The following is a 20542-nucleotide window of genomic DNA, read 5'->3' on the forward strand; positions in this document are numbered from 1 at the left end:
TTCATCATGTGTAAAGTAGGGATAACAGTATTTACCTTATAGAATCTTAAAGATTATGTTAGACAATAATCACAAAATAATTAACCCAATTTTTAACCCAATAATCATCCCAATAGTTCAAGGTTTATCCAAACAATTGAAAATACAAACTTTAGCATAACATGTCATTTCTTTTCCTTGACGTAGCCTATTGCCACTGGATGCTGTAATTTTGATTAATCCCTGGAATTCTAGCTTTAATCTGATGTAAATATATCTTTTAAGGTAACTAGAAAATAATTCACTATTAGACATTTAAAAAATATCAAATGGATGTAACTCGACTTCTGTCAAAATCAGCATAACTGATTTATTGACTTTATGATAAAAAATAGAAAATTCGTCATTTATGGTTGTTCTATTTGTTAGCATTTACTAACTTGCTTTTTGATCATTGGACAAAACAGCAAAGATAAAAAAAATTTGAAAGAGTTCCCTTATTTGCGGTTCATAGACTACATTTGGTAAATAACTGCTATTTAGGAAAACTGAGCTGTTTATATCAGATAACTAGTTTTTTAAAAAATCTTCTAGCACCAGTGATTTAGGTTGCATCATACTCCACAGAGAGGAGCTTTATTTACATGCTGGGAAATTTATTCACATGACCTGTGGACATCTCCCCATTTTAAAGATGAGGAAACTGAGGGTCAGGGAAAAAACACTGCACAGCCAGTAAGTAGTACAGCAAGAATTTGATCCAATGTTGTGTCAGCATTAGCAGGTGCCCTTTCTCCTCTGAATCACAGCTTGTTCCAGCCATGAAGAGATAGGCAAAGCAATAGAAGGCTACCACAGCATAGAAATTAATTTCAAGTTGCCTTAGTCATTGCTGTCAGACTCTAAAGCCCTGACATGGATTAGGCCTGTCCACTCTCTCCTCTGAGAGGAATCAACAGTCATGCTCGTGCGTGACCAGGGTGGCACCCCCAGAGCCTCTGCCAGTCCTGCCATCAGACAGGGCTTGTCTGGGAAGAAGAATTGCAGCCAACTGCTCCGCCATTCAGGTCCCCATCTGTGTCAATTGAGTAATTTATGGATGCACTTTTTCCTGCACTGCAAAGGAGATGCACAGGACCTTTGGAAATAACTCAATCACTTTCAAGGGAACACATTTGGGGAAATTATTGTTAATGCATCTGAGTAAGAGGTGCTCAACCCCGACAAATATTTCATGCAATTATAGCAAAGATGAGACAGTGACAACCAGTGACCATCAATCATTGCCCAGATCAATAATAACCATGGAACATGCAATCAAACCTAATCAACACCCAGTGATTAAAGAACAGGGCCTCTCTTCTGTGTTCTCAGGGTCATAGTCCCTTGAAAGAATTGGCTCAGAGTCCTCAAGACAGCATGTAATGCAGAAACAAATATAAAAATGTGAGCTTTCAAATCTATCAGATCTTGGTCAGATCCTATAAATACTTGCTTCTCAGTCTTGGACAAAATTAGATAGTACTAATAATTAATATTCACTGAACTCTCTCTTTTTTTGGGTGCCATAGTGTGCAAAGCATTTCACCTGTATTATCTCATTTAATCTTATAATGTATATGTGGGGTTAGCACCAGTACACTCTCTTCACAATAAGGAAACTGAGTCTCAGAGAGATGGATTGGCTTACTCAAAGTCACATTCACAGCAAGTGACACAATTTAAGTGACTGGAATCCAGTCCTGTCTGACCAAAGCTCCAGTAAGTTTCAAACTGGCCCCGTGTTAGAATCACCTGGGGAGCTTTCTAAAATAACCAACGCCTGGGCCCCATGCACCCCATAACACCTGAATCGTAATCTTTGAGGGTGAAGACTAGGCATTTGTTATTTTAAGCAAACATTTTAATAAATTATAGCAGACATACAGAAAAGTGAACTAACGGAGTATAGAGCAGTGTATTTTCACAAAGTAAACATACCATGTATGCAAAACAAAACCAGCCCCGTAACAGCATCCGCAGAAGCTCCCTTGTATCTTTTTCTAGTCAGTACCACTTTGTTCTGCCCAAGGATAATTGCCATCCTGCCCTTAAACAGCAGTCATTCATTTTTCCTGTTTTTGAACTTTAAATAAATGGAGTCATATAGTTGACATACTGCACGCCTAGCTTTGTGTTGCATTTCTGAGATTCAGAATGGTAGTGGAGGATGGTAGTGATTTGTCCATTCTTGTTGCTGTGGAGTATTCCATTGTGTGAATATACTACAATACACTTAGGGGATCTGCTGTTGATAGACGTCTTTCCCATTCTTGGGTATTACAAATGCTGCTGCTACTAACATTCTCGTATAAATCTCTTGGTTAGCAAAAGCCTATGCCTTTCTGTTGAATATTTACCTAGGAGTAGAAATGCTGGATTACAGAGTATGCATATGTTCAGCTCTAGTGGACCCAGGCATGCATTTTTTAGATGTTCCCAGGTGATTCTGATGTGCAGTGAGGGTTGAGTTACCCTGTATAACCCTATGTCACCTCCTTTATTTAGAATTTAACTATTATTGCTTTCTAGAACAATATAATAAAGTCATAATAAAGTTCTAGGTAGAATATTTTACTATCTTACTAAAGACAGTCTTTCTTTTTCCCTCCAATCCTCAATCCCATTTCCCTGAACCAAGGCATTTTAACTTTTTAATTTCTAAGACTTGAAGATTGGCTGGTCCTGGCAGAAGAAAGAGCCTGGATGCTTGTACCTCTTATTCTTGGAAATGGGAAGATTTTGTCATTGCAAAGAAGAGAATAATGTAGTAGTATAATTTTGAGCACCAAATGTCTTAGTTGCTGAAGACCCATGAAAGGAACTAATAGTGTTAAGAGAGATAATAAGCACACAAAATGCACAGTACATAGCCTGGCCCTCAATAAATGGCCCTGTTATTATGATTATGATTATTGCTATTATCAGCAGTGGCAATAGCAAAGAAGTAAATATATCTAGGGCTCTGGATTCTTCATGAGATGTATTTGGACAGGCATTTCTGAATACTTACAATGCATACCATGGGCCAGACTCTGTATTTGGCACAATGAATCCAGGGGAGAAACAAGCCAGGCTGTCTTGAAGACACTCACTGTCTAGAGGGAGAGGACCACTGAGCTTATTCTGTCCATGCATGTTCTATGTTGCAGAGGGGGTGCACTGAATGAGGTAAACGTTTCAGAGGAAGCCCATCCCCACTGTTCCAGGAATGTAGAAAAGCAGACGCCTGCTGAGGATTAACCAAGAACTTTATTTCATGCATGAAGGAATCTGTACAGAGTCCTCCTTCTCAGAAACTGTATACTGTGGTCAGGGGGATTTTAGTCTCGAATAAGAGAGAATAACTCATTTTATCTTAGGAACAAAGGGGTAGGAGACATTTTGATTGAAAGATTTCACATGCAGGGGAAAGTGCAGCTCCTGCAATGCACGGGTCCATCTGTTTTGGTCTCTTTGATCTGTTTGTTTTTAGCTCTGACTGCCTCTATCTTTCCTCTCCATCTCTCTTACACTCTCTCTTCTTTCTCTCCATCTCGTAGGTCCTCTTCATCTTTCTCTGCCTCTGCTCCTTTCTCTCTCTCCCTTCAAGACTCCTCTGCTTACTCACCATTTCTGTCCCCCAGAACTTAAGCTTGCACAGGCCTTTGGCTTGCCATGGGCCTTAAATCTCAACTCAACTTCAGGGTTTCCAGGCTTCTGTGGCTCCTGTTCTATTTGTAACTTTATTCTGTATGTCTCCATTCAAGCTCCCAAGAGCATCTGATTGGCTCAATTAATCCTTTACTGTCAGCCACTTGAATCACAGGTTGATCTCCAGTGCATAGAATGGTGTCCCCTGAGTTAGGGTCTTGACTCTGATACAATCAACTGCGGCTGAGAGAAGAGGGCTACCTGATCTGATCCTTGAAACCATTCAGCTGCAAGATGGACAATTCCCTTAAGAGAATGTGAGAGGCAATCAAACATGGTAAGCCTTAAGCTGCAGAGTCCTAACATCTGAATTTGCTTCGTGGGTGACCAGAGTCTCATGGCGGCAAGGAATTTTGTCTTAGTCCTCTTTAAATACTCAGCAACTGATTCATAAGGCTCAATAGTATATTTGGAGTACATTGATTCACTTCCCTGTACTCTATCTCTATAATAAAGATGGCTTCCCTTCATGCCCCAAGACCTGAGGTTTCACTCCTTCACTTATTTTTTCAAAAAATATTTACTGAGCATCTACTTTGTACCAGACACTGTTTTGCACACTTGAAATTTAACAATGAATGAAACAGGCAAAAACCCTGCCCTTTTGAGGCACTGTAATAAATGCTAGGGGGAAGAATATGGTGACAGGATAGTGATAGGAAGGATATTTTAGATAAGGTGGTGAACAAAGTCTGGTTTGAAGAAGTAACACTGAGTAACGAATTGAATAAAATGAGGGTGAGAGCCTCATACCAATCTTGGGTAAGATTTCCCAAGAGGAAAGATTTCTTTTTACTCAGATGGAACAAGCAACAAGTGCAAAAGCCCTAAGGTGGGGATAAGCTCTGTAGGTTTGTAGGACAGCCAGCAAGATGGTGTGACAGCCAGACTTCAAGATGGCTCCTAATGATCTTTGCTCAGTGTATTTCTTTTCTTCTTTTGTCTACCCCCACATCTATGCAGAGCTGGTCAATGTGATAAGTAGAGTATGGCAGAGGTGAAGGTGTGACTTCTAGTAATAGGTGATAAAAGGCATTGGCAATTCTGCCTTGGCCCCTTGGATCATCCACTCTAGGGGTAGTCAGCAGCTATATCATGGGGACACACATGAACCCTGTACAGAATCCCATGTGTAGAAGAACTAAGGCCTTCTGACAACAGCCAGCACTGACTTGCCAATTGTGTGAGTTAGCCACCTTGCAAGTAGATATTCCAGCCCTAGTCAAGCCTTCAGATGACACCAGCCACAGCAGACATCTTGACTCAACCTCATGAGACCTTAAACCAGAAAAGTCCAGTCAAGATTCTCTCAAAATTCTGACCCACAGGAACTGTGAGATATTAAATATTTACTGTTTTAAGCCTCTGAATTTTGGGATAATTGGTTATGCAGCAATAAGTAACCACTACAGGTGGCCAGTGAGTCTAGAATAGAGTGAGCTGTGGAGGAAGGCTCTAGATTACATGAGAGAGGGAGCACATGGATATATCATATAAGACTTTGTAGTTTATGATAAGGAATTTGAATTTAGTCTGAATTTAATGGAAATTCATTTAATGGAAAACCATTGGAGAGTTTTGATCATGGGAGTGGTGTTAGGTTTTAAAAAGATCTTTCAGCCAGCTATGTAGGGAACTGAACAGAAGGGGGCAAGTGTGAAGAGAGGGGGACCTGTTAGGAGGCTACTGTGTTAGTCCAAGTAAACCAAGACAATGCCATGGATCATGGAGGCTCTACGTTTTTCTTTTTTTGGTGAGGAAGATTGGCCCTGAGCTAACGTCTGTTGCCAATCTTCCTCTTTTTGATTGAGGAAGATCGGCCCTTAGCTAACACCTGTGCCAATTTTCCTCTATTTTGTATGTGGGTCATCACCACAGCATGGCTTAATGAGTGGTGTAGGTCCACGTCCAGGATCCGAACCCACAAACCCAGGCTGCTGAAGCAGAGCACATTGAACTTAACCATGACACTGCTGGGCCAGCCCCCAGGCTCTATTTTTAAATGTAGCATCAATGGGCTTTTCTGATGGATTGGATGTAAGATGTGAGAAAGTAAAAAGTAAAGGTGAAGTTAAAGTTTTTGATATCATCAACTAGGAGAGAGGAGTGTCACTTATGGAGATGAGGATCCCAGTGTGGCAGAACAGGAAGCAGATTTGAAGGTGGGAGAATGGAACACTTAGAGATCAGTGAGGGGAAGACGAGGCAGCCAGAAAGACTCAAAAGGAACTGCCAGAGAGGTAGAAGGAAAACCAGGTGAATGGGGAGTCCTAGAAGGTACAGGAAGAATTGCTTCAAGAATTAGGAAGTGAATTGGACCAAATTCTGCTGAGTATTTTAGTAAGATGAACTATGGTAACTGACTGCTGAATTTGGCATGATGGAGATTGTTTCCAACCTTGGGGACAAAAAACACAGGCTGCAGATGCGCTTATGAATTCATCAGCCCCAAAGTATATTTTGCTGGTCTACCTCTTTCTTGTGCTGTGTTAAAATCAATGCAGCCAGTACCATTTGTCCCCCATCTGTCAAATTTACACAGTAATCTTCATTTTGTGATTCTCCTCCACACACTGACCTATCAACAGTGTCTGAATTTTCACCCGTGGAGACTGACAGTCAGAATCCATCCTGTGTTGGAAGTTGAGAGTCTGAGTCTGTATTAGAAGTAAGAAGAGCTGGAGCTGAGGGGGCCAGGTGGAGCCAGGGCGAGGTAGTGAACACTTGACTCGATTCCGTGGGCCACTGAAAAGTGTCCTGCAGGTATTTGACATGTCCACTTTGTACTTTGTCCATCTGCCAGTCAGCAGCACAGGGAGTAGCAGAGGTGAGAAGAAGGGGATATTAACTAAATTTAAAAGGCTAAGCAGGATTTGAGTTAGACAGTTATTACTAAGGATGAAGAAAAGTTTCTGCTGAATTTTAGGGATCTATAGAAATCCAGGAAAGGGAATAGGGATGCTGTTGTCAGAGGATTTATAGGGTGAAGTGAAGAATCACAGATTCAAGAAACACTGTTCCTTCTGGACTGGACAATTAGAAAGACCAGACTGATTGTAAACTTTTTGCCTCAATTTCCCCACCTGGAAGCAAGTATTGCCCCAACACCTGATATTTGATCACAGGCTCCTCTCAAAGAGGCTAAGAGAGCTCCTGCCTCCTGCATCGGCAAATAGCTGTTCACTCCCAGAAAGAACAGTTATTTATGCAGGTGAACAAAACAAACATGGGAAGAAGGTAAAGGACATCTCTCCCTGCTTGCACGTCTACGGCTTTCACATCTGTCCTTCAGCCCTTTGAAATAGGATCGTATGTGCAAGGTGCTGGCACTTAGGCAATGTCCACTAAGGGCACCTATTATTATTGGTAGGTGTGTCTTATATTCTAGGTGTCACCATGTACAATTTCTCTCTCCACCAGGCCAGCAGCACCTCAAGGGGAGGACTGTTTTTTCTTTGTCTTCTATTCCCAATGCCTTGTGCAGTCTCTGTCACATAGTAAGGGCACAGATTCATGCTGAATTTAAATTTGTACTCAATGATTCCATGTCTTTACAGTTTTCGCACCACTCCCCAAAGCCCACTGCCCTTAATTAATTTCTGACTTCTCGGGGAATGCGAAGGTACTGTGGTCATTCATTCATTCATTCATTCACCTAATGGAGGTGTTTTAGTTGGTTGTACCAGATTTTGCACCCAAGTGAACAACACAGAGATCCGTGCCCTCTCAGAGTTCACAATTTTATGTCATAGTTCTCCATCAGATTTACTTTGGGAACTTTAAAAAAATATAACTCCCAGGACCACATTCCCATCCTATTGATTAATAAGTAGTATTGAAGATAGGGTCTGGGGGTTGGCATTTTTCAACAAATCCTAAGTGGTTTTGTGGATGAGACGCAGAGAGATATGTTAGAAGGCATGGCATGCATATTATTCCTGATTCTACAACTTAGTTTGGGACCTAGGGAAAGTCTCTTAACCAATCTAACCCTCAGTTTCTCCCTCTGCAAAGTGGGAGAAGGGTCTCTCCTGCCTGTTTCTAAGGGCCAATGTGGGGAGAATATGAGATAATCGATAGCAGTGTGGACTTGGTATATTTTACGTTTCTATACACAAACCACAAATTGGTGTTATTAGGCATTAGCCAATATTTGAGACTTACATGCAACTGGTCCTTACTAATAATTTAAACAGGTATTTTTGGGGCACTCACCATGTAAAGTTAAGGAAGTTTTATCTTCCTTAGACTCTTGACAAGGGTTCACTAAATTGGCTATAAAATTCATGGCTGATGACATTTTAACGTACTGTCTCTCCAAGTTGCATTTGACATCTTGAAGAAAATCATAAAATAATATAATTGATAATAATGGTTGCAATCATTTTATTGAAATCTTGCAATGTACTAAGTGCTATGCTAAGCACTTTCCTTAGAGCTGGAAAGGACTTTTGGAAGTGCCTACTAGAGGCTCTAAATCAGTGTATATTTGATCATTTTTCTAACCTTAATATTGTTTTAAAAGCTGGTGTAACTAAGCACGAGACACATTTAATAGAAATATAAAAATTGTAATCCCAATTTTTTCACAGAAGATTCAAGGCACACACTGCTGCCACCTGCTAGAGCCTCAGATTTAAGCTCAATCTTCCCATTTTACAGGTTAAGAATCTGATGCTCAGAGAGGTTATTTGGCTTAAATAGCATCATTCGGGTCTGTCTGAGTGCTCTGGCTTTTTTACAAAATTGCTTCTTCAGTGCAGCAGCCATCAGATTCTCCAGTTCAGTCAATTAACCTGGTGCCTTGGCCTTCAACTCAGTCATCCACCACAGGCTGAGCAAAGCCTCTTCCTTCATAGCCATGACCTGCCGTGATCTCCAGCCTTTGCTGTCTCTCTGGAGGCTCCCTCAAGTCCTCTGTCTTTTACGTGTTCTCTCCCCTGCTCCTGTGCACATCACAGACAGAGAAATATTCCATCTGGCATCAACTCCTAGCGTTTCCTCTCATGATCTCCTCCTCACCTCATTAGCCACTTGGTATCCTTTGTCTGGAAGACGGGTTTCTGGCACAGCAATTTAAACAGTCAATTTAATTGAAAGATTAGGAAAGACTTGGTGTCCAGGCCATCATTTGAGAATAGAGTGAACAGTAGTTCATTTTAAAGGTATTCCCTGGTCTCAACTCTTGCATATTTTTCACATTTCCCAAACTCTAGAAATTCCAGATTGTTTTTGTGCCACTGATTCCTTCATTTGTTCTCATCTCTGCCCAAATATGACCTCATAGACAGGCTGTCTTGTCTGTCCTATATAATGAAGCCCTCCACTGCTTCCTGTCACTCTATAATGGTGGATTGATTTTTGGTCTCAAATCTCACCCTGAATGGGTTGTGGTAGATAGACTGGAAGGTGGCCCCCCAAAATCCCACCTCCTAGTCTTCATGCCTTTATATAATTCCCTCCTGTTAAGCAAGACCTGTGACATGTTTCAAACCCATAAAATATGGGAAAGGTGATGAGATTATTACCATTTGGATGTGATTATGTGATTATATTACATTATATAGACTCCATCTTGCCAGTGACTTGCTCTCTCTCCATTGCTGGCATTGAAGAAGCAAGCTGCCATGAAGTAAGTAAATCCCCTGTTGGAGAGTCCATTTGGCAAGGGACTGCAGGTGGCATCTAGGAACTGAGCAAGAAACTCAAGTTCTTGGACTTACAGCCACAAGGAAATGGACTGGGCCAATGATGTAAGTGAGCTTGCAAGTAGATCCATCACCAGTTGAGCCTCCAGATGAGAACTGGGCCTTGGCTGACACCTTAATTACAGCCTTACAGAGAACACAAGCCTTGCCCAGACACTTGAACTACAGAAACTATGAGATAGTAAATGTGTGCTCTTTTAAGCTGTGGTTTGTGGCCATTTGTTACAAAACATAGCAAACTGGTGGCATATTTCCTCACTCCTTTACCTTAGGTTTGGCTGTGTTACTTGCTTTAGCCCATAGAATATGGCAGAAATGTCAGCATGCTGGCTCTGTTCATGAGCGTTAAGAGGTCACGTGTGTTTCTGATTGCTTTCTTGAATTTCTGCCATCATCATTAGATGCATGTGCCTAGGCTAGCTCACTGGTTCCAGGAAGAGAATGAGAGCCCTGGGGAATACATTCCCCACTGAAGTCCAGCCTAGATTGGCCTCTCCCCAGTTGACATACAGATGTCCAAGAAACACATGCTATTATTGCTGTAAGCCACTAAGTTTGTGTCAATGTGATCCAACAGGTAACTGGGCAGAACCGAGACTGGAACCCACATCTTCTGATTCTTAGCGTGGTGAATTTTCAGTAAAAAGTAACACCAAAGTAAATACTAATATTTATATTTGCATAGCCTTTCAGGGTCTGGGGTTTGAATCTGGAGTTGATAGATAGGAGTCATGGAGGGAGTTCTTTAAAACACTTGAAATTATGTAGTAAATTTTATGTTTTGTGCATTTTGTGAGAGAGACAGTTCATAATGCTCTCTCGTATTTTAAAAGAGAGCCATACACCACACCTGTTTAAGAACCACTGATACTAATAGAAATTACTTTCGCCCTTATTAAGTCCAGGGGATGGAGTTGTTCACTTAAGAAATGCAATTCCCAGCTCCAATTCATTTCTCTTAATTATTCGTCTTAAAATTTTATGGATTGGTTCTTGGTAGATTTCAGACAAGTCATCATTTCTTTATACTCATGCATTTTCTTTATCAGTTAAAAAATATCAATATTTCCCTAAGGAGGGTTATTCTAATAAGATGTTTTTTAAAATCCCAACACCAAGATGTATTAAGATGCTAATTCCCTCAAGTTATTTCAGTTCTGTGTCTCCGAAAGATATTACTTTTATATATGTGAGTGTGGCATTTTGATGGGAAGCATGGTGTTTCTAATTGCCAGAAATAAAATATCATGGAACCCAAAGAGGTGTGGGGTTCAATCCCCACTTTTTCTCCCATTTCCTAACTGCAAAACCCTGCAAAAGTAGCTCTGCCTCTGTACTTTACTTTTCTTAGCCTCTAGGTTGGGACAACCATGTGTATATTCATAGGGTTTCAATGAGAATTAAATGAACTAACGTGAAAATGTGCTTGGCACATAGTAAGTTCTCAGTAAATATTAGAAACTCGAATATATCATGCTTCCTGCAGTTTCTGCTCAACTTGCAGCTCTTCAAAGTGGGAATAGCCACTTCTTTGTCTCAAAATGATCCCATGGAGAGTAGAAATGGGTTGTTTGTTGACTGTGCAGTCATACTCCTCCTTATGGGAGGCAGGGGCTAAGTAAACAGCAGTGTTATTATATTATCCATCTGGCACTGTGACTTTGGAGTGTAATTAGTTATTGTGGTAAATACATTGCAGAAAGAAGGATCTAGGACAGTTTAACAATAATAGTAGGAATAAGCATTTTTCTTGTTTTGTTAAGGACATAGAGTTTATGAGGCATTTTGAGAATTTCCAGATATTAAAGGAATTTACAGATGATCAATACATTTTACTCCACTCCCATTTCCACCACCCTTGTCTCAATCACCAAGCCATCTCTTGTCAAGATTATTCCAACAGCTCCTAACTGGATTCCCTCCCTCTAGTCTTTCTCCCTTTAGTTCACTGTGTGCTCTGAAACAAGATAATCTTTCTAAAATATCCGTCAGCTTATTTTCTCTTCAAGGCCCTTTAGTGACTCTTCAGTGACTTTAAGATAAAGGCTAGATTTTGCAATGATGTGTCCGAAGATTTTCTAGGCTGGCCATTGCCTCACCTCTCACCACACCTGTCCTCATTCTCTGTAACCACCAGATTAAATTTCATTTCCTTCTTCCAACCGTTTACAGCTCTACTTGATGATGGTGCTTGGGGGAGTTTGGTATATTGCATCCCTCTATTCCATGCCTGGCTCTGAAGCAAGATGAAGTTGGTACAGGCTATCGGGCTATCTCCAGATTAAGTGGTAATGCTTTAGGTCTGTTAGCCAAGGGGGCTTCCACTCCTTTGTCCCTGAATTGTATAGACTCACCTGCTTCCATGCCTGGAGAGGAAACAACTACCTGCTTTCAACAAGGGGGAATTACCCCTGTGAAAACAAGGGCATGGAGGAGCAGAGCAGAGAATCTTTGACACTCTAAATATTTCTTAGATAGGACACAAGAAGCACAAGTTATTAGAAAATAAATTACAAGTTACAGTTTATGGAAACTACTGCTCTTCAAAAAAAACTCCATTGAAAAAATGAAAAGGTGAGCCACAGACAGGGACAGTAGTGGCAAAGATATATCTGATACAGAACTTGTATATACTCCAGAGTACATAAAGAACTCTCAAAACTCACTAACAGGAAAATAAACAAACCAATTAAAAAATGAGCAACAAATTTGAACAAGCATTTCACCAAAGAAGAGATAAGGTAACAAAAAAGCACATGAAAAGATGCTCAATGTCATGAGTCATTAAAGAAATAAAAATTTAAACCACCATGAGATATCACAGCACAACTCATAAAATGGGAAGAAAAAACTAATACTAATAGGGGAGATATGGGGAAACTGAGACTCTTACATCATTTATGGAAATGAAAAATGGTCCAGCCGCTTTGGAAAACATTTGGGCAGTTTCTTATAAAGTTAAACATGCACTTATCATATGTATGAGCTTGCTAGGGCTGCCATAACAAAATACCACAGACTGGGGGACTTAAAGAACAGAAATTTATTTTCTCACAGTTCTGGAAACTAGAAGTCTAAGATCAAGGTGTCAGCAGGTTTGGTTTCTCCTGAGGCCTCTCTCCACCTCATTTTCCCATATTCACCTCTTTAAAGGACCTATCTCCAAACAGAGTTACATTATGAAGTACTGGGGGTTAGGACTTCAACATAGGAATTGGGAGTAAGAACAATTCAACCCATAACATCATGCAGCTCTGTGATTCCCTCTTCTAGGTATTTACCCAAGAGAAATGACACATGTCCACACAAAGACATGTACAGGAATGACTATAGTAGTTTCATTCATAATCACCAAAACCCAGAAACAACCCCCAAATGTCCATTAACTAGTCAATGGATAAACAAATTTTGATGCATCCACACAATAGAACGTGAAAAAAAAGAACAAACTACTAATACAAGGAAGAACATGAACAAATTTTGAAAACATTATGCTAAGTGAAAGAAGTCAGACATGAAAAGCTACATACTGCATGATTCCATTTATATGCCATTCTGGAAAAGGCAACATTATGGGAACAGAAATCAGATCAGTGGTTGCCTGGAACTTGGGGTTGGGGGAAGGAATTGAATACAGAGGGTCATGAGGGAACTTCTGAGGGTGAAGGAAATATTTGTTTCTTGATGGCAGTAGTGTTTATATGACTTTTTGTTTGTCAAACTCATCAAACTGTGCATCTAAAAAAGATGACTTTTATTGAATGTAAATTTTATTTAAATAAATCATACTTAAAAAGAAAAAGAGAAAGTAATTAAGACCAAAGAAGCTTATGAGTTCAAAATCTCCCAGGAAGTTATTTATACAGGTTCAACTTGCACCCAGCATCTTGTCCTAAATATAATCATTGCTCATTGAGATGCTGATGAGAAAAATAATTGTCCCACCATAAAAAGAAAGCAAACTCATTAGCCACTCTCTCTGAGAAGGAATGACAATGAGAATCCACTGAGGAAATCACTGCCCAGCAAAGTCTCCAACTGCATTGGTGGCAGTCTTGCCCAGCTGTGTGATCTCAAGTAGAGCAGGGGCTTTGCAAGGAAAAGGGCATGTTGATCTAAGGACTCCCATGACCTTGAATCCCACTCTTGGGAGAGTCACACACGTTTCACTGCTAAGCTGTTTCATTTCTCAAAGGAGTCACTGGATATTTCTGGGCCTCAGTTTCTCCACTCTTAGGAAATATAAGTGCCTTGAATTTGTCGGAGCCAGATCCAGTGTTTGTTAAAAAAGAAATAATGACAGCCAACATTTTTTAGGTGCTTAAGATGTACCACCCACTGTGCCGACAACTTACACGTGTGATAAGTGCTCATTTCATTTCCTGAACAAGCACCATTTTGTGGGTCAAATAGCTAACCCTTGGAGATATTTTTGAAAGGCAGGCATACCGTAGATGCGCTTGGTGTCCTGCCCATTTCCTGTCACCCTGACCACTTCAGTGCTCCTGGTTTAACTCCCAACTGCCTGAGATCTTTCTCTTTTGAAACCTGCTTTTCCCACATAGGCAACAAGATGGAAACAACCCCACTGCATGATGTTTAACAGGAATCGATATATGAATATCCCAACTCTTTCCCATTTTGGGTGGGATAACTCTGAAGTCTATGCTCCAAACCAGCTTCCTGAATTTTCATGGGGTGTTTACTCGTCAGGTGCCCACACTTTATTGGCTGTCTTCCTTTCCCCTTTCTCACTTCCCCATTCTCCTACTGGCGTTTTCTTTCCTATACAAATAAACTACTTGCACTCCAATCCTTACTTCTTGGTCTGCATCTAGAGTAACCCAACTAAGAGCTGTTATGGCACCTTGGAGAGTTACTGCTGCACGAAGCATGACTTATTGCTTAAGTAATGAGAACAGGGTTAAGCCTGTTCTCAAAAAAGGCTCAGAGACCACATGTAGAATTAAAATAATTTTTTTAAAAAGTAGAGAGAATGTCCTAGCATGTCAGAAGGAGGGGAGCTCATGGAAAGCTGTCATACTTGGGAAAGACTTTCTGGACATGGTGAGAATTGAGTTCAGCATTTAACCATGAGTCAGAGTTTAGGTGTCTCCTTAGTTGCATGGTATAAATATGTGGCTGGATTGTCATGGTTGAGGGAAGAACACAGCAATGACACTGGTCAAAGACAATAAGTACAAAGTGTAAGCTAGGGCCTAAGGTGGACAGATTGAATCTATCTGGATGTTTAGTTTCCTTCCACAATATCACTGTTCTAAAAGCCAGTCCTCTTCCTTCCAGGAAGTGGAAAGAAAGCAAATGAATTGTGTGGCCATCTCATGTAACAACATCTGACAGATGATTCCAGATTCCTGAGTGCCTCTGAGTTCCTGGCCCCCAAGACAGGGCTGAGGGGAACGCAGTGTCTGGAAAAGGTAGCAGCCCAGACTCTAGCAAGAACTATATTCTGATTCCAAGGACATGAGCTGGAATGATGACACATCAAATATGGCTGTCTTCGTGATCATCTTTTATATGCAGGTAATAATGCCTATGCCATGAGACTGTCAGGGGTAGTAAATGATACAATGTCTATAAAGCTCATCGCAGTGCCTGGCACATAACAAATATCTGTTTAATGGAACCCCAATGAGCAAAATGTCTTAGTGATAGAAAAATTATCTTACCCCCAGTCTGTAAATAACTCTAGGCTTGGTTCTTGGAGGAGTGACATGCCTCCAACATCCTCATAAAGTAGAGACCATGACCTCCACTCCCCAGATGAAGATTTTTATGAGCTGACACTTTAGAGTACCAAACTGATGATCAATAAGTACCATTAAATCCCAGTCTAAAGACATAGGAGGAGGAGCCAGTCTTGAAGAGAAATGGACCACAGCTTTCCCTGAGTGGTCTCCCCTGCTCACTCTACTCAAGGGCACAACACAGGGTGGAGGAAGATTTACCCTGAAGCTAATGAGCCTGTATTTCAGGGTTCCTCACTTGAATAGCCTTCCCAAGGCCCAGAATTTTGCATTCATACTTTGGCTTACTTTTGCTAAATAGTGCTTCCTCTCTAAATGATGAGCTTCAGTCCCCACTACTAGGATTCACCTCTGGCTGGGGCGAAGGGTTCTCGATGGGAACGTTCTGTGGGCTCACAGCTGGAATCCAGATGAAGCTAAAGGAGTAAACCAGAACCATCCTCACAGCCCACTGTGACTTCTCTCAGGTCTTCTCTTCCTTCTTTCATCCTCTCTTTCTTCCCTGCCTGCCTCCTGTAATAGAGTCACGGAATGTCCAAATACCAAGAAAGCATCCCAGTCTCTGAAAGGATGGAAGGAATTTGCTCAGTGGCTGAGTCAGGTTAGAGTTTGGTTTCCCATCTTCCAGTTTAGAGTGGTTCTCCTCACACTGTACCCTCCCTCCCTTCCTTCCTTCCATTTACTTCCTAGAAATAGAAGAGTTTTATCTTTTCTCTAAAAGGAAGTCACTTCACGAAAGTAGCCAACAAGGGCCAAAGAGCTGTCTAATTTTTTTGGTATCCTGCTTTGGGATTCGATTGTTTTCACTGGCCTTTTGTGCTCTTAGTTTATGAAAAATCAATAGTTTAATATAGAAAAAAAAGTCCCTTGGCTATCTATTTAGAGCTGTATTACCTTCATTTCAAGTCTCTGGCTCTGCCTGCCTGCATGCCAAGAATCCCTAAGTTGGATTGTTCTGTGTCATGTCGGCCCAGCTCTCCGGAGCTGATCTACTCCAGCTCCAGATAATGCCATGTAACAGAACTCAGACACGTGTCCAGGGCTGAACACGTCTCAGAGACAGTTCATGTCTGATGGCACTCATGTACATAGTTGACACTCAATAAATGTTTAACTAAATTGCTTCAAATTGATGGCTAGAACACCCAAAGAGATAGGATAAACAGTATTATCATCATAATAGTAAAAAAAATAAGCTACATAATGGAGATCTACTGTATTTCCCACTGTCTACATTAATTTTATCTCCTGTTCAGCATTCTCATGTAAGGAAATTATTATTATCCCCATTTCATAGATGGAGAAACTAAAGCTTAGGGAGTTTCCAGCATCACAAAGGGAAAGCACAACTGGATAATAGCAACCTTTTCATCTCATAAAACTCATATTTTCTCTGCTCAACCTTAAGGCCTCTTGGTATATGGGAAAATACATCCTTGAGAGACTTCATGATGATCTCCTAAACATCCATATCTTGGATTTAACCTTTTTCCTTGTTCTTGTCCCAACTCTAGACAACAGAAGACTGGAGTAAGCAATGTGGACCTTTGAATGGAGGGCAATAAATTCTTAGGCTGCTCAGTGACCCATGATTTATGCTCTGACTTAAGATAAGGTAGGTCAATTGGGTTCTTTCCTTAGGATTTTGGACTGGAGAAACTCAGGGAGTGAAGTACTTGGTAGTGACTTCTGGTGCTGGAAAGTCTCGCAGACCCTGTGGCTGGGGCAGCCTTCATGGGTTACGCTCAAGATGAGACATCAGAGGACACTTAGGGGGTGGAAGAGGAGAGACAGGGAGCAAAAAAGAGAGAGTAAGGTTGTTCTGCATGGGGGGAAGAGGAGAGAGAGAGAGAGAAATTGAGAGAGCCGTAGCCAGTGCTCCAACTGCCCATGTCTTGCTCTCTGAGGCCTGATGGTTTAGGGTTTCCTAGTGTCCTAGGAGATGTACTCTTTCAAAGTAACCTCACACCCTTACTTCCTGATAGAACCAGAGTTAAGAGAACCAAGTCCAAAGAAGTGATTTGGCTAAATTCATGGAATATGTTAGTTGTGGAACCAGGAGAACTCCAATTTCCTGAAACCAGTATAGTGTCCCCGCCTGTCAAGCCAGGGGTGAGCAAACTACAGCCTGCAGGCAAAATCTGGTAAGCTGCTTACTTTTGTAAGTGAAATTTTATTGGAACATGGCCACACCCTTACTCTGACATGTTATTTAGGGCTGCTTTCAGGCTGCAATGGCAGAGTTGAATAGTTGCAATAAACACCAGATGGCCCACAAAGCCTAAAATATTCATAATTTGGGCATTTACAGAAAAAGTTTGCTGATCTCTGCACTAAGCCCAAGGAATTCATGGTACATGAGGACCAGACTTGTGTTCATAACTAAAGTCATTTTAAGGTTTCATAGACCCTGGACACTCTTACTTTGGGAAACCTTGTAAAATACCTTCACACTCCACATGAAATACATTTCCTTAAAACTTAAGATGGAGCTACAGTTGATATAATTGATGTAATGTTACGTTTTAGAGAAATTTAATTAAACAACTGATTTTGATTATACACATCACATTTCTGTGTGTTTTGAACCTAATATTACCTTCCCACCCTTCCCCCCATCCAGGGCTCATGGACCCTTGCAAATCTCCTAGGCTTTAGGCTTCTGTCTATAGGCCCTTTTGGGTTACATGGTCTGGCTCATAGCAAATTTAATGTCACCTTCTCTTGTATTCTCTCCATCCTGTTGTCTTTAACAGCTTTAAAAAGACATCATTTAGGGACTGGCCCTGTGGCCGAGTGGTTAAGTTTGCGCGCGCTGCTGCAGGCGGCCCAGCGTTTCGTTGGTTCGAATCCTGGGCGCGGACATGGTACTGCTCATCAAGCCCCACTGAAGCGGTGTCCCACATGCCACAAATAGAAGGACCCACAACGAAGAATATACAACTATGTACTGGGGGGCTTTGGGGAGAAAAAGGAAAAAATAAAATGTAAAAAAAAAAAAAGACATCATTTACACACAATAAAATTTACCCATTTTAAGTATACAATTCAATGATTTTTTAGTAAGCTTGCAGAGTTGTGCAACCATCGCTAATCAAGTTTCTCTCTAATTTTAAGGCAGCTTTTGGTGGTACCTTGTGGTGTACTTTTCTTCTAAACAGCATCTCACCTTCCAAGATATTATGTTCCTTGAGGGTAGGCTTTGTTTTATACAGCTTCAGTGGGTGACACTTGATATTTGCCTGAATGCAAGATTTACGCTTTGCCTGCATTATTTCATTCCGCTCTCACAGGTCTTAACTATGGCAGGCACGATCATCCACAATTCACAGATGAGAAATGCTTTGTGTTTAATCATTCAATTGGTATTGGCTGCCAAGCTGACAAGTGTTTGGCACATTTCTAGGCAATGTAAGAGTGTCATCAACATGGCCATCTCTTGAGAAATTTGGGGAGAGATCAGAAATAGATACAGATAACAAGCAACCAAAAGGAGAAATTTATGCTGTTAAGGAGTATGGCATTGTGATTAAGTCTGAGTTAGAATCCTGACTCTGACTCCCATTAGCTGTGCAGTGTGGGCAAGTTAATTTCATTTCCTCAACTATAAAAAAGGGCAATAACAGATATATGATCACTGTAAATATTGAACTAGTTAATCCATGTAAAACATTTGGAATGGTGCTCAGAACACAGTAAATTGTGATAAATTTGGAAACAATTCTTAGTGACTGATAGATTTCCTCCTAGCATGCAACCAAAATTATTTGAGGAAACATTTGATGAATCTTCTTAAAGTAGAGGCTAAGTGTTCAGAGCTGGTGGAAAGGCTTCAAGGAGAGGTGATATGAGCATGGAGGAAGGTGGCAGAATGCTGCGCAATATGAGATGCTGCCCCTCATGGTTTGGAGAAGAGTGGATCCTGAACAAAGCTTTGAGATAAACAATGAAAAGTCTAAGTCAACAGGGCAAAATCACTAGACATAGCTTACATGGATGTAGGGGCTGTGTTAGAGAGATTCTTCAGACTCTGAGATTGTGGGACATGCCAGGAAACAGAGCCCAAGGAAATTTTACCTAAAAAGTAAAGTAAAATCCCAAGCTGTCATCCAAATTAAAGGAGTAGCACAGGACAGGAAGAACAGGTGCCATTTAAGGGAGTTATTTTTAAATGGCCCTGCCTTTCCAGAGGAGGGAGAGGCCACTTCCAGCTGAGGGATCTAGGGAGGCTCCCTGGAAGAGGAGGCTTTTCAGTTTGACCTTAGATCACATGTAGTTTTGTCATATGCACAGATGAGGAGCAAAGGCATTTCAGAAGATGAAGTAGTGGGTGTAAAGGGGATAACTGGGACATCACAAAGGCAATGTAAGGAAGAGCAAGTTCATTTTAGATTGACTAATGATATAAATAATAATAACTGCTTTATATTGTGTCATGTGCCTTAAACTTCATGTTACTTCATTAACTGTTACAGTGATACTGTAAGACAGATACTGTTATCACTATTTTGTAGATGAGGGAATTGTGAGGTTCAGAGAGATTAAGCAACTTGTTCAAGGTCACCTTGCTGGGATTCTAAGACTGTTCAGATCTGTGCCTAAAACCTCTGATCTCTGTTACTTCGTGAAGAGCTGAGGTGGGAGTTCTGTTTGGCTAGGTGGCCTAGGGCTGGGCAGAGGACCACTCTGAACTCCAGGTTGGAGAATTTGCTTAATGCAGACACTGTTTTGACCGCTTGGTGAAGAAAACTCAGTCATCAGTGAGACTTAGGCAAGTCAACTCACTTCTCTGAGTGTGTTATTTCCTCATCCACAAAAGGGAATCTGGAACAACCACCTTTCAGATTTAATATGAGGATTAAAGGAGATAACTCATGTGAAATTCTCATATAGTGCTGTCCATAGAAAGTACTCAAAAAAAGATAAGTAACGTCATTGTATTCATTTCCTAGGGCTGCCATAACAAATTACTGCAAGCTTGGAGAGTTGAAACAGCAGAAATGGATTCTCTCACAGTTCTGAAAGCTAGAAATCCAAAATCACAGTGTTAGCATAGCCCTGCTCCCTTTAAAGGCTCCAGGAGTGAATCCTTTCTTGATTCTTCCCAGCTGCAGGTGGTTACTGGTAATCCTTGGTGCTCTTTGGCTTGTAAATGCATCACTTCAATCTCTGGCTCTTTCCTCATGTGATGTTTTCCCTCTGTGTCTCTGTCTTCATGTGGCGTTGTCTTCTCTGCGTATGTGTCCAAATTGCCCTCTTCTTATAAGGGACAGAAATGATTGGGTTGGGTCTCACGCTAATCCCGTATGACTTCATCTTAACTTGATTGCATCTACAAAGATAAAATCACATTTT

The sequence above is a fragment of the Equus asinus genome, chromosome 10 (genome assembly GCF_041296235.1).
Source record: "Equus asinus isolate D_3611 breed Donkey chromosome 10, EquAss-T2T_v2, whole genome shotgun sequence".
NCBI lineage: Eukaryota > Metazoa > Chordata > Mammalia > Perissodactyla > Equidae > Equus > Equus asinus.